The sequence below is a fragment of the Balaenoptera borealis genome (assembly GCF_965194805.1).
Source record: "Balaenoptera borealis genome assembly, chromosome: 17".
In the NCBI taxonomy this organism is placed as follows: Eukaryota; Metazoa; Chordata; class Mammalia; order Artiodactyla; family Balaenopteridae; genus Balaenoptera; species Balaenoptera borealis.
The window spans coordinates 30837625-30851344 of NC_138876.1; the positions used below are offsets into that span (position 1 = coordinate 30837625).

At 43.2% G+C, this 13720-nt stretch overlaps 1 protein-coding gene across 1 annotated transcript in view; it reads right to left on the bottom strand.

The window, feature by feature from the left end:
* Positions 1–13186, bottom strand: part of OXR1 (oxidation resistance 1) — a 452205-nt gene extending 439019 nt beyond the window's left edge. Inside the window, exon 1 of the mRNA XM_082364281.1 lies at positions 13022–13186. The gene's annotated coding sequence lies outside the window, so the exon portion shown is untranslated. The remainder of the gene's footprint in view (positions 1–13021) is intronic.
* Between the last annotated feature and the right edge of the window lie 534 nt (positions 13187–13720).

The window sequence follows — 13720 nt, forward strand, 5'->3', positions numbered from 1 at the left end:
AATTATGAATACAGCTGCTACATAAACGTTTGAGTTCTCTGGGTCTAACCTCACTCTTAGGCGCTATGAACCTGGGCCTTGGGCTGGCTTTTTCTCAACTTTTCTACAGATCTCTACTTTGTACCAGTGCAGGATGCTGGGCTCAGTGGGGTTTCTGCCCCTCCCCCAGTGGCAAAAGGCTTTTGCCAGTAAGAGAAGAATCTGGGGTTGGAGGTGGGATTTTACACCTGTTTCCAGGGGCAGCCTCTCACTATGTGCACACCTGTGGAACCAATGGGGTTTCTGTCTCTGGTTAACCTCCTTACCCCCAAACTCTCTGGTAAGCACTGAGCAGAGGCCCATGCGAAAGAACTTGTCCACTTATATGTGGAATCTAAAATATGATACAAATGAACTTATTTACAAAACAGAAACAAAGTCAGAGACATGGAAAACAAATGTATGGTTACCATGGGAGGGAGAGGGATAAATTAGGAGTTTGGGATTAGCAAATTCAAACTACTATATATAAAATAAACAACAAGGTCCTGCTGTATAGCACAGGGAACTATATTCGATATCCTGTGATAAATCATAATGGAAAAGAATATGAAAAGGAATATATATATGTATAACTGAATCACTTTGCTGTATACCAGAAATTAACACACATTGTAAATCAACTATACTTCAATTATAAAAAAAGAAAGAACTTGTGAGAGAATGCAGACTCCCCTTGCATCTACGCTCCCAGGTATTCTCAGCTCTCCTGCTAGTCCTCACTTGACTTTCCAGAATTTTTTAAAGATTTTAAATCTTTCTTCTTATTCGCTTTCTAAAATTTTTTTTTTTTTTTTAATTTTACTTGTTTATTTATTTATTTATTTGTGGCTGTGTTGGGTCTTCGTTTCCGTGCGAGGGCTTTCTCTAGTTGCGGCAAGCGGGGGCCACTCTTCATCGCGATGCGCGGGCCTCTCACTATCGCGGCCTCTCTTGTTGCGGAGCACAGGCTCCAGACGCGCAGGCTCAGCAATTGTGGCTCACGGGCCTAGTTGCACCGCGGCATGTGGGATCTTCCCAGACCAGGGTTCGAACCCATGTCCCCTGCATTGGCAGGCAGATTCTCAACCACTGTGCCACCAGGGAAGCCCTAAAATATTTTTATTATTATCTTTAGTTGTGGTAAAACACACATAACATAAAATTTATTATCTTTACCATTTTAAGTGTACAGGTCAATGGCATTAAGTCCATTCACATTGTTGAGCAACCATCACCACCGTCCATCTCCAGAACCTTTTCATCTTGCAAAGCTGCAACTCTGTATCCATTAGCCAAGAGCTCCCCATTTCCCCCTCCCTACAGCCCGGGACAGCCACCATTCTACTTTTCATCTCCATAAGTTTGACTATTCAAGGTACCTTATAAAGTGGAATCATATAAGAATTTGTCTTTTTGTGACTGGTTTCTTTCACCTACATAGTCTTCAAGGTTCATCCATGTTACAGCATGTGTCAGAATTCCCTTCCTTTTTAAGGCTGAATAATATTGTATTGTATATGTATATGCTACATTTTGTTTATCCATTCATCCATCGATAGACACTTGGGTTGTTTCTACGCCATGTCTACTGTGACTAATGCTGCTCTGAACATGGGTGTACTCTTCTTATTCACTTTTATGTATATTATTTCTTCTTCCTATGAGCTGGCACAGGTAAAAAAGTGTTCATGTCCCATATCTCCTTAGAAGGACTTGTCCTTTTTTGGACTTCAGTTCACTTGCTTATCTTGTGACCTCAGCTCTTGATGGGCCCAAGACAAGTTATGACTTTATATAATATACAAAATCCAGCTTTTTGTCATTGTGATAGTGGGAGTGATTTCTTGTGAATTTCTCCATCTTAAGTGGAAACCAAACTTCTGAACTTTATTTCATCAAAAATAAAAAAATGAAAATAAAAGAAAGAAATAACGTTGGGAAGAGTGGGAAGATGGAGGAAGAACAAGATGGAGGGAAGTTAGTGAAAGAGATATTAATACTCATCTTCCATATCTTCTAATCTAGGAAGTTACCAGATAAAAGCAAATATCAAGATCTAGAACTCTATGTATTTAGGAATACAGAAATAAACACCAGAAAAAAAGTGGTTGCTTCCTATGAATAAGGAATTGGAGATGGTGAGCAGTGGACGAGGAAACTACTAGTCTATATCATATGCCTTGTAGAAAATTTTGACTTTTTAAACATGCTCATGCATAAAATTGGCTGAAAAATTTTTAAATTCCTTCAGTATTATAATTGATTCCCTGAGGTAGTAAAATGTAAAAATAAAAAAACCTGTTAAAAAAAATCTCCTTTCTTCTTTATGAAGTCTGGGCCCTATCACAAAAAGAAAGGAAAACAAAAACAAATACAATGGAGAAAAAATTACATAAATTAAAATTAATTCAACATTTATTCTATCAATGTATAAATCTACCTTAAAAGCCAGAAAAGAAATTTTGAATTGCTTTTAAAGGATAGTTCAGAAATACATAGTACCTAGGCACTATAAGCAACGCAAAGCCATATTTATATGCACAAAGTCCCCTTTCTCTGGGCCAACAGGTATCTTGTGAACCAACACAGAAAGGGAGGACTCTTACACAGAACAGCTGCTTTCAGGTGTCCACAGTGCAAAGGAGTGCCAGAAACAGCAAGGAAGAAAGTCCAGACATATGAATCATCAAGAGAACTTTGACATAGAAATTTCCAAGTCTCAATCATCTATATATATTACCTTCTCGATTTTTTAAAAATATCATACCATTAAAAAATGTAACTGCATGAATTTTTAAAGGAAGCTTTGTGTCATTATTTTATATGGAAACTAGCACTTAGCATGAAAGAAAATAAAACAAAAATGAATACAATGAAAACAAAATAGTTTTACTGGACTTTTGAAAGCTTGGCAACTGAAGCCTACTCTGTTAAAAAGGGAGCTAAAACTAGTATCTCGAATACATGTTTAACACTAGCACCAAATTGAAACTTCCTCCTTGCCTTAATAAGAAACATTGGAAGAGAACAAATTCAAAATCCTTTCAATTCACTTCAATACATATCCATACACCACCCAAAGTCATCTCGTATAAAATCAGTCATAGTGTCCCACACTCTGAGAAACACTGCTTTAAAGTTCCCTCCAGTCGTCACATTAACACATGAACTTCAGAGGTTCAGGGCTGCCTCTGTTGGCAAAGATAGCCCAGAGGCGGAAAAAGATTAAGGGGGAAAATCACTCCCCAACTCCAACCCTATTTTTAAGATGGTAAAAATGAAACAAAGAGAGGGATGATATATGAACAAGGTAATCCTATACAGCCAGAAGGCCGTGGAGAAATCGTATGAAGGAATATGACAGTACCGAAAACTATCAGGTTAAGTACTCCAGGTAAACAACTTGAACCTATATTTGTAAAGTAGACTCCGATTAAACAATAAATTCACTCAACAAGTAATTACTAATCTTGTGCTTTGTGCCAGATACTTTACAGGTTCCTGGATATGTACTATCACTACCATAGTAGACCACTGAAATATTTATCTACGTAATAACCAGAGACTATGCATGCCATGTTTACTACTGTTTCCACCAACATATAATACCATGCTTCATGCTTAGTAAATGTTTGGGGGACCACTAACGTCCTATGTATTCCTAGAAGAAGAGAATCTTAAACATGGAACGTTGGGCAGTTATCTAATCTAAGCTCCCTGGATATTTAGAAATCTCTTCTACGTCATCCAGAACAAATATGGATGATGAGCTTCCGCTGAGTGCTTCCAGAGATGGGGACTCCTGAACCACACTTATATAAGATTGCTCTCGCTTACAGTGAGAGAAAATCGGCTTCTCTGAAATTCCCGGCCACGGGTCCTAGCTCTTAAGCGAGCAATAAAGATTACATCTTTCTTCCTTTCAACAATTGGAAGCTCATATTATATTTATCTTGAGCTCCTCTTTGCCAAGTTTATGGTCTGTAGTTCCAAAAAACTACCCTTACAAAGCAAATTGTTTTTCCACTAGTTCTCCAGGGGACACATGATCATCTGAAAAGGGGTGCCTAAACCAGGCATGATACTTCAGATAGAGTTTTATAACAGAATAATAGGATAGTACCCCCTTCCCACCCTTTAGGCCTAGCTATGTGCATTGTTGTTTATTTTATCCACATTACATCAGTACTAGGTTGGATAGTGTCTCCCCAAATCTCATGTCCTTCCCAGAATCTCAGAATGTGACCTCATTTGGAATTGGGTCATTATAGATATTAACTGCTTACATTAAGATGAGGTCATGCAAGAACAATATGGGCCCTTAATCCAATATGACCAGTGTTCTTATCAGAAAAGAAGAGACACAGATTCAACACAGGGTTGAAAGCACACCATGTGATGATGCAGGCAGAGATTAGAGTGATGCCTCTGTAAACAGAGGAACACCAACGATTACTGGCAGCACCAGGAGCTAAGAGAAAGGCATGGAACAGATTCTCCCCCTAGAATCTTCAAAGAGAGAATGGCCCTGCCAACACCTTGATTGCACACTTCTATCTTCCAGAACTGTGAGAGAATAAATTTCTGTTGTTTTTAGTCACCCAGTGGGTGGTAATTTGTAAGAGTAGCCTTAGGAAACTGACAGAGTATTTTTGTCTCGCACATGGATTCTCTTTAGATAATACACTCGTTTTATTTGTTGTTGCTGTTGTTTTGTTTTTGTTTTCCTTTTTTCCCTTCTAGTAATTCATCATCACTGAAGCAAGTTTTTCCCATCCGAATCTATGTAGTGGACATGAGTTGAGTATGCCTGCCCGGTATCATTTATTCCCCTCCTTCTGGTAGGAGCAGATTAGAGACTATGCCTTTGTAGCCCCTTGGGCCCATGAAACACAATGTTGGTGGACGGCCAGTCAAGATGCCCTGTTCTTTCTCTGAACTGACTCTTTCTTTCTCTCTCTCTCAGAATTCTGAGTCTTGGGCACAGTGACACAATGACGGAAAACAGCTAGAGTTGACTCAACCCGACAGTGGGGCATCCTTTCCAAGGTCTTGTTCTTCAGCATTTCCTTCGATTCCATGAACTACTCCATGACCATATGATGAATTCCTTTCTGCTTAAATTGCCCAGAACCAGTTTCTATTTAATTCAGTTAAGGAACTCTGATAAATTACAAAACTGAAGCTTTGAATTTTGTTCTGCTGTGTTTTACTGCTTATCTTATTTTGACTTACCACTATTGGTAGGTTCCATTGAAATTTCAGCTTCACTCCATTCCCTCCCACAAAATAATCTATGTAAGCAGCTCAAAACTTTTCTACGTACAGCTATCTATAATGGATTTATTATTGTTTTTGCAAGCCTGTGTGCTTCTGTCCAAGAAGAGGAAGCTATTGGAAGACTTAAAAGAAATTAATGCATAGTTTCCAACTGGACTACTAACAACCTTTTTATTCTCACTCCCATTAACAATGAACTAGTCACATGGTTTGAGCCCTAAATTAGGTCCTACCTGGAGCCAGATATACTCCCCTATTTTACTCAGTTACACATTCATGAAGTCTCTCTTTTTTTTTTCCCCTCAAGTTACTTAAAATCAGGTTTTCTGATTCTTTACAGTGAAAAACTCTGAACTAATTCAAGTATAAATGATTACTTTCGAGGTATAGCTGAAGTACGGTGAATTAGCAGTGTACCAGGACAAAGAAGCGCGCCAGGCATCATGCTAAGATCTTTACTTGCTTATCTTACTTAATCATCACAAGAATCATACCTGTAATCTGGTGGGTGTGATTTGCCAAAGACAAGAGAAGCTGGAAAGTCAAGTAATTTGTCCAAGTTTTCACAGCTAGTGACTAAAAAAATGGAGATTTGAATTCAAGTTTGTCTGATTCGAAAGGGAATGTTTTTTCTGTTCTGGCTTTCAATTTTAAGTCTTTCATTATTGCAACTGATAATATATCTTTACCATAAATTACAAATAAGACAACATACATAATATACTTTACAACTCACAAAGTACTTCCAACACATGTAGGTTTTAACATTTTCATTGAATCTGAAACTCTTCAAGAAACCACAATGGCAATAGCACTGATCTAAAACAAAAACGAAACTATTAATTTAGCAACAGAACCATCAACAAGGGCCAATCTTCAATTTTCTTGTCATTAATAGCAATAACCTAGTTTAAGAACATTATCCATAGTGGCATTTTTTTTGGTTTTTAAAACTCTAGATAAAACTCTACTAATGTTCACGCCAATTAGGAAAAAATAAGCATGTACTTGATCATCTTGATCATTTAAGTGAACAGCTCAGTTGAACTCCTAAACAAATTCAATTAGAGATCCATTGATGCCTTCTTTAGTTGCCTATAAAACACCTGGAATATAACAACTGAAAAGAGAGGTTCTTGAGCTGAATAACCATTTTTAGATAAACAGAAGAAACATGGATTTAACCAAGAAAATAAGTGTGCTCTTAAGGTGGAGAATGTTAGGATGGAGACTTTGAAAAATTGTAGACTCAACTGAAATGATGCAGCATAAACTTGGGCAAATCACACCATAATCCTGAGTCCCCAAGGCCCCATCAGTCAAAAGAGGACATCAGACTACTTCACCTCCAAAACCCCTTCCTAACTATGATCCACTCCCATTGTCCTTTTCCATCTCATCTTGCTCACCAATGGTCCCACTACTTCCACTTCCTAGATGGTAACCATTTAAATTCCAGCACTAGAAGGACATATAAGCACCACCATCACCAACACTATTAATACGCACTTTTGCTTTGAAAATATTTCCTCTAATCCTATAGTGAACTCTACAGGAAAAAAAAAATCTCCATTTCAAAGATGAGGAAATTGGAGCTCCATGAAGTTAAAAAAGAAAAACAAAACCCCATCTAAAGTCACAAAACTACTAAGTAAGAGTGCCAGATCTGACTGCAAATCTCTTGATTCTCCTTAAACTGCTGTACCTCCTTCCTGGCAATGGGTGGCGAGTATTCTGGCTCATCATTTGGTCTTTTCCGAAAACATCAATTGATTCACAAGCCTGGTCGCAGCTCTGGTTCCAATCAAAATTGTTAAAATCAGGCTTCATAATCCAGAAGACTAAGATCTATGTTTCGGTCAGTGGCGTCCCAGACCAATGTCCAGTACCAGGCACGTCTGTGTGTAAAAGAGGCTGCTTCCAGCACCCATAACTGTGCTCCCAATGGCAAACAGTATATCTCTTCCACCTTCTTTAAAAGGACAGAGACAACTCTAAATCACTAAATTAGAAGGGATTGCACCAGCCAATTTAGCCCAGTATTCAGATTCCAAATGATATCACATAACGAATATTCTAGAGATAGAAGAGACACGCTATTTATACTGAAGGCCGAAAGCCTCAGGATATGTTCTAGGCTATTTGCTTCTTAAGATGAACAAGGATTTATGAACAAAAGTAAAACCTTCCACAGGCGAGGTTACCTTTTTCATGCATTACTGCTGCTTGTCCTTAACAATAATCAGCTAAAATGAAATTAAAAGCAGAAACTCTCTTTGCCTCTGCTATAGCATGAACTTCAAATTCCTGCTTTTGTTGTTCTTTTTCTTGTTCTTGAATTCAGCAAGGACAGCATACACTGTTCAATCAAATTCCCAGCCTTGACACTACCCTTCTTCCAGCTGGGCAATGACCTGCCAGAGTGGCCCGCAAGTTTGTTTCTAGGTAAGAGAAGCTGCCATATTATTTCATTCCCCACTCCCAATACTTATACTCTGATAGTTTAAAGCATAGGTAGTACCTAGTAGCCAAATCAGCAAAGATGTTCAGCTCTGAAATCTTTATATTAGTCTCATCAAAATAGTGACACGGGAAAAAAAAAAAAATAGTGACACGGTATGCTCAGTTTTTGAAAGTGAGCCTTTGTCACAAACATTATTGACAAAATTGATTTGAAATTCTGCTTCACCCACTGCCTCCTACTATGGCTATCAGAAGTATAAAAGGGCACAGATCCATTCAACAAGTATCTGTGGGGAAGGAAACCATCTCTCCTTCCTCAAATGTCAAACAAAATCAATAACTATTTCCTAAAGAAAGGAAAAGGGAGATAAGAACTGACCCCTTTCACCTCGGATTGCTCACTCCCTCCTTGTCTGATCTATAGAGAAACATGTAACTGTTTCCCCCCTAATGGTTTCTTTTGCCTTCTGCATATCAACACTGTGTTCTGAAGTATTTTTAAGAATAAGGCTATATATCTCTATAGCCTCTCCAACTTTAATGAAAACGAATACCCATCCTGTGTTTCTTTTTATAGATAGACTTTGAGACATACATGAAATATATGTATATTACTCTAAACGAACTTGGTTTTGCAAACCGGTTGCAATGCACAAGGCAGCTCGGCATTGCAAATGCAGAGCCCCAGTGCCCAGAACAGAAGCTGCTACTGTTGAATTTACAAATTCTTGTCGAATTTACAAATAGAATTATCATTGGTTCAAATCATACTCCTGAGGCTTCATACAAGCCCATGAGAGGTGCCCTCTATCAACACCAGTGCGGCTCACAGTGAAGTTCTGTCTTGCTCAGTTCTTTCACTGTTGTCTTTGGGAAGAGGAAGCCTTCCTAAAATCAAGAATATGCAACTGAACAAACAACTGAACAAGACAGTTCAAGGATGCAAGCAGAGAAACTGAGGTTGCCTCTGTGGAAAACAAGGACTCTCCCCACTGCCTTTTTCCAAGAGAGACACAAATCTCTGTTCCTCTTAGAAGCAGGAAAGAGCTGTTTGTCTTTGTACACACAGGAGAAAAGGAGAGGTTACTGGGTGCCCCAGAAACTAAGCAGGAGACTCTTCTGCTGCATGAATTCCTGAAGGACTGAGGGATGGTGACGGCCAAGGATGGAGGGAATGGTTATTAGAACAAGAAGGGAAGTAAGCAGTCCTAATGAGGATCCCTTTAGAATGAATTCTGAAACCGACCCACCAACAAAAGTGCTGGCAGGTGAGGGAGATGGAGGGGAGAGGGTAGAAATACTGACTAAATCTGTTTCGTTTCTCCAGGCCTCAGTGTGATCATGACAAAGGTTTTATCAAGCAAGCGTTCTGAGTTCCTGCACACAGGTGTTCTTAGAACACTTCCCTGATCTTATTACATCCAAGAGTGTAAGCTATTGTTTCCCCTCTCCAGGCAGTGTATTGTGCTGCAAGCCAGAAAGGTTTGCTTCTCAATATATGCCTTGCTGTCGATTTAAAACTGAAACTAAATGCACGAAAATTATACAGGGTTCTTACCTTCCTGGGCAGAGGTCTACAAATACTAAGGTTTCATTTTGGAACACTTCATGAGGCTTCTAATAAGTGTTCAGCTAACATTTTTCTCTGATTCGGTTCAATCCCTCACTACATGAAGAATTTATTAGTTGTAATTTAAATTAAATTAATTTTAAAACTATGTATTTTTAAAAGCAATTACCAAACAAGTACAGTGAAAAATACAGTGGCAGAACAGTTTTAACTTGTTTTCATCAAAAAAATGTTTACTCAGTTCCTACGCATACTATATATGTCTTTTCAGACATTCCCAATCTACTTTAGGACTTTTTTTTTTTTGAAGGCTGAAAAGAAGTTCTGCTAAAAGGAAACCTCTTTAATTTCCTTAAAGCAACTGTTTTTGAATATGGGGCCATTTGCAAAGAAAGTCTCTTAATATTAACTACTCTTGATTTTCAAGATAGACTTCCAATAGGAATATGTGAAAGCATCCTGACAGGAGCTGCTTTTCATTATAATCATACCTAGTTCTAAGCCAGGGTTCCTTATCTTCAGCACTACTGACATGTGGGGTTGGATAACTCTTTGTTATGGGGGACTACCCAATGCCTTGTAGAATATTAGCAACATCCCTGGCCTCTGCCCACGAGAAGCCAGTAGCACCCCTCCCCACCCAGTTGTAACAACCAAAAACACCTCCAGACATTGCCAGTGTCCCCTGGGGGGCAAAACTGCCCCTGTTGAGAACCACTGTTCTAAGCCTGTCAGTAAGATCTATCCCTGAGGCAAGAGAAAGTGATTTCTCTTCTTCCACTTTGGTTAATATTTCTCTCACTCATTATTCTGCTTCATCAAGCCATTTCACCACTTTTTTTTTTTTTTTAAATGACTTTACCTTAGGGCTGCAAAGAGTCCATTGATTATTTCCTAAAGTGTACCTGAATTTAGGGAACAATCCTCCAGGAAAATTATTAAGCTAGGCTTCAGAGGACTAGGAACCAGCCCAAGGGTACAATCCTTTGTATTTCAAAGGCAGGAGGTGAGGAGTGGAGACAGAAGGGTTTTCTCATTTTGCACTGAATTTAGCATTATATAAATGAAGCTTTCACCTCCACGCACACAAAAGATCTTCAGGTGCCTAAACTCTGCCTTTATTTGACATCCTAATCAATTTGCCCAACTCGCCTTCCTCCATGACTCCCAAAAACAAAAAACAGGCAAACATATTTGGTTATATCTATTTGAGCAGCAGTCTGGGGAGAACAGGATTCATGGGTAAGATAATAATTTATTTTACCTTCACCACATGTTCTAATAATAATCAATGAAACAAACGCAGTAATAGAAGCAGAAAACGACAGAATATGTCTTTTTATGCAAACTTTTCACCCTACAGATATCCAGAATCATGGCCATATTTCAAAAGATATTTTTCAGTAGTAACTGTACTAGAAACTGGGCCAGCCACTGTCCTACGGAATAAGACGATATGCCCCTGGCCATTAGCAGCTTGCTGTTCTTTCTGCTGTGTCCCTCCACAGGTCAGCGATCCCCTTGCAAGACAACCCCAAACTATGGTCCTCATCACTTTTTTAGAGTTTCTCACTTCCCTTCATCTGAGTCTCCCCCCTGCAATTTGGATGTTCAGAATGATTTCTGATGTCTGAACACACAATCTCAGAGCCCAGCTCTCTGAAATATCTGGCAGACAGTAAGCACAGCTCTCGCTCTCCCTTCTCTGAGTCCTTCCACAGATGGCACAGGTTTCCAGAGTCGCCTTCATCCTCATTTCCTGTATTTGGTAAAGTCTCGCTTAAAATATGGCACGGAGGACAGGAAATATCAAGCTGGACGGAGTCTAAGAAGCCGTGGACATGGTGACAACTCCCGCTCCGCCGCCCCCTCCCCTCCATTTTCAGATGCATACGCTGTAGAAGCTTCTTCCCTTCTTGTGGTTGGTGGGTAAAATATTTGTTAGTCTGAGAGGCGCTTTTACATAAAGCTTTTTGCCCTCAGTGCTTGTTTTTTCTACTAATCTGATCTTTTTCTTTTTAAGTTACAATCACCTGTGGGGAACTCCGGGGAGACCCACCTCGCGAGAACCAGTAAGTGCTGGCTATTTGGAGCCATCACTGGGATCCGTGGGGCAACAACACTGCGTCACCTGTAGGGGCAGCAGAGTGAACTGAGGACCCCCGGAGTGACGCCCCAGGGAAAGACTGGTGGATTCGGGAGCCCCTCTAACCAGCGGGACTCCTCGGATTCCCTCTGGCAGAGGAGGGACAGCAGCGTCCTCCGGGGTACCGAATCAGAGGACAAGACCGGCGTCAGGTTTGGGATGTGCAGGAGTCGGGGGAAGAGGTTAGAGAAGAGCATCATTGGACGAGCAAAGAATGTGACCCTAGGGAAAGGAGGCAGAAGAGAGGTAGGAAAGCACGTTTCCTTTAATCCCCTCCCCGTGCCGCCTGTGGAGCCCTGGATCTCCTCGTCATGGAGACAGACTGCAGCAACACACGCGACCCCGGGCGGGCAACACGCGCACAGGCGCGCACACACGCATACTCACACGCCCCGCCGCGAGTTGCTCACTGCAGACTTCTGCCTGACTTCCCGGCCCCAAACACCGTACCTCCCGGGCGAGACCGCGGATTCCTGCGGCCTAGAGCAGAAATCACCCTCCCCCACCCCCTGAAACACACACATTCAGACCCTACATTGCACCCTGAGGGTGCCGGGAACCACTCAAGAGAAGCACTGGCGGCTCCCCTGCAAATGACTACCTTCCCGGTGGCTTAATCTGTCCAAATCTACAAGCTTGCCTAAGGCGAGCTGCCCTGTTAACAAGCGAGGTAGAAGATGAAGGAGGAGCCTGGCGTGCAAGTAAACCTCAGAGAACCGCTACTAAGTCACTATTCAGGGGGACCGTACGTAGTAGCCTCCAAGCCTTTCCTGAGCCTTTTAGCCCCACCAGCAGCCCCGTTCCTCCGCTCGATCTCTGCACCGCTCCCCTCCTCCCCTTCACCCAAATCCCTCAGCGATTTTCCTACTGGCCCTTCCAGGCCACTTTCTGCCTCCATCCTCTGTCCAGCCAGTTCCCAACATTTGGCCTCGCGTATTCGCTTCGAAGACCTCGATCCAAGGCTGTCCCTCTCCATCATTATATCGCCCTGACCTGGTACAGACTCCCCAAATTATTCGAGTCCACTCGTTTCCGGAGCCCACGGCCCCTTCCACCGGCGTCCTAAGCTCTGGTTCAAATCCGCTTTCCACGCGCCCCACTTTCCATCCATCTTCCCTCCCGCTCCTCCGGCCAGGACACGCTCACCCTCTACTATGCCTCCCACACGGCGCTCTCAACCCTATCCCCCGGAGACACCCGGCTTTCCCTCTGCGGCTGTTCTCGGCCGGCAGCCCGCATCCCAAACCCATCCCGCACCAGCCCGCTCTCTCGCTGCGCAGTCCTTCCCTCTTCCCAAGTCGGCCCCCTCGGCCTCCGCCGAAGTCAGTTCAGACTTCCTGCTTTGCCGGCCCCCTCTACCCCGCTAGAACATCCCAGTGGCCACTACTTTCAAATTGGCCAAGAGGCTCGCCGAGGCGCCGGGCACCTGGGGCAGCGGCCAGCCGGTTCTCCGAGCGCCAGCCGTGCCTCCCGCCTGCCAGCGTGGGCTTCCCCGGGGCGCCAAGCCCTCGCCCCACCGCCCAGCCGCCTCACAAACTTACTTGCGGGTCGCCAGGAGGGGGCTGCGGTGAGCGGCGGCGGGCCCCGCGGCGGCGAGTGCGCCCCTCTCGGCGGGGCTGGGCGGCGCGGCGTCGGCGCTGCGCTCCTGCGGCCGCGCGGTGAATGGGCTCAGCCTGACGCAGCCTGGCTCTGCCCCCGCCGCCGCCGAGGCCGCCGAGCGCTTCCAGACATGCTCAGTTTCCAGACCTACCCGCGTGGACGCTACCAAGAGCGAGGACGGCGGGGGAGACAGGAGGGAGCCGCGGAGCGGCGGCCGCCCGCCGGAGGCTACCAAGCCGGAGGCCGGGGGAAAGGAGGGCGACGCGCCGCTAAAAATAGCTAGTGCGGCAGTCGCCGCTCGGGCTTAAAGCGCCTACTTCCGGCGCGCGCGCGTCCCCGCCGCCAGGGACTTGGGGCTGGGAACCTGAGCGAGCGTCCTGCTAGGTCCCTGCCGGCACTCTGAACCCCACCCCGGGGGAAAATTAGCTTCCCGCACAGGCACCTGAGGGTTTCGCCGGAACTAAGCCCCACGCTTCCCCGACGTAGGGCTCCAGCCTGTCGGGCAGCCCTGATTTCAGGTTCTCGCAAAAGAAACGAAAGAAAGTTGGGTTAAAGCAGTGAAAAAGCTCCGCGACTGCGAAATTGGCTTAGGACTTCTGGAGAAGAATTAAAGTTTTTTGGATGCTTACTTTTGCTGGAAG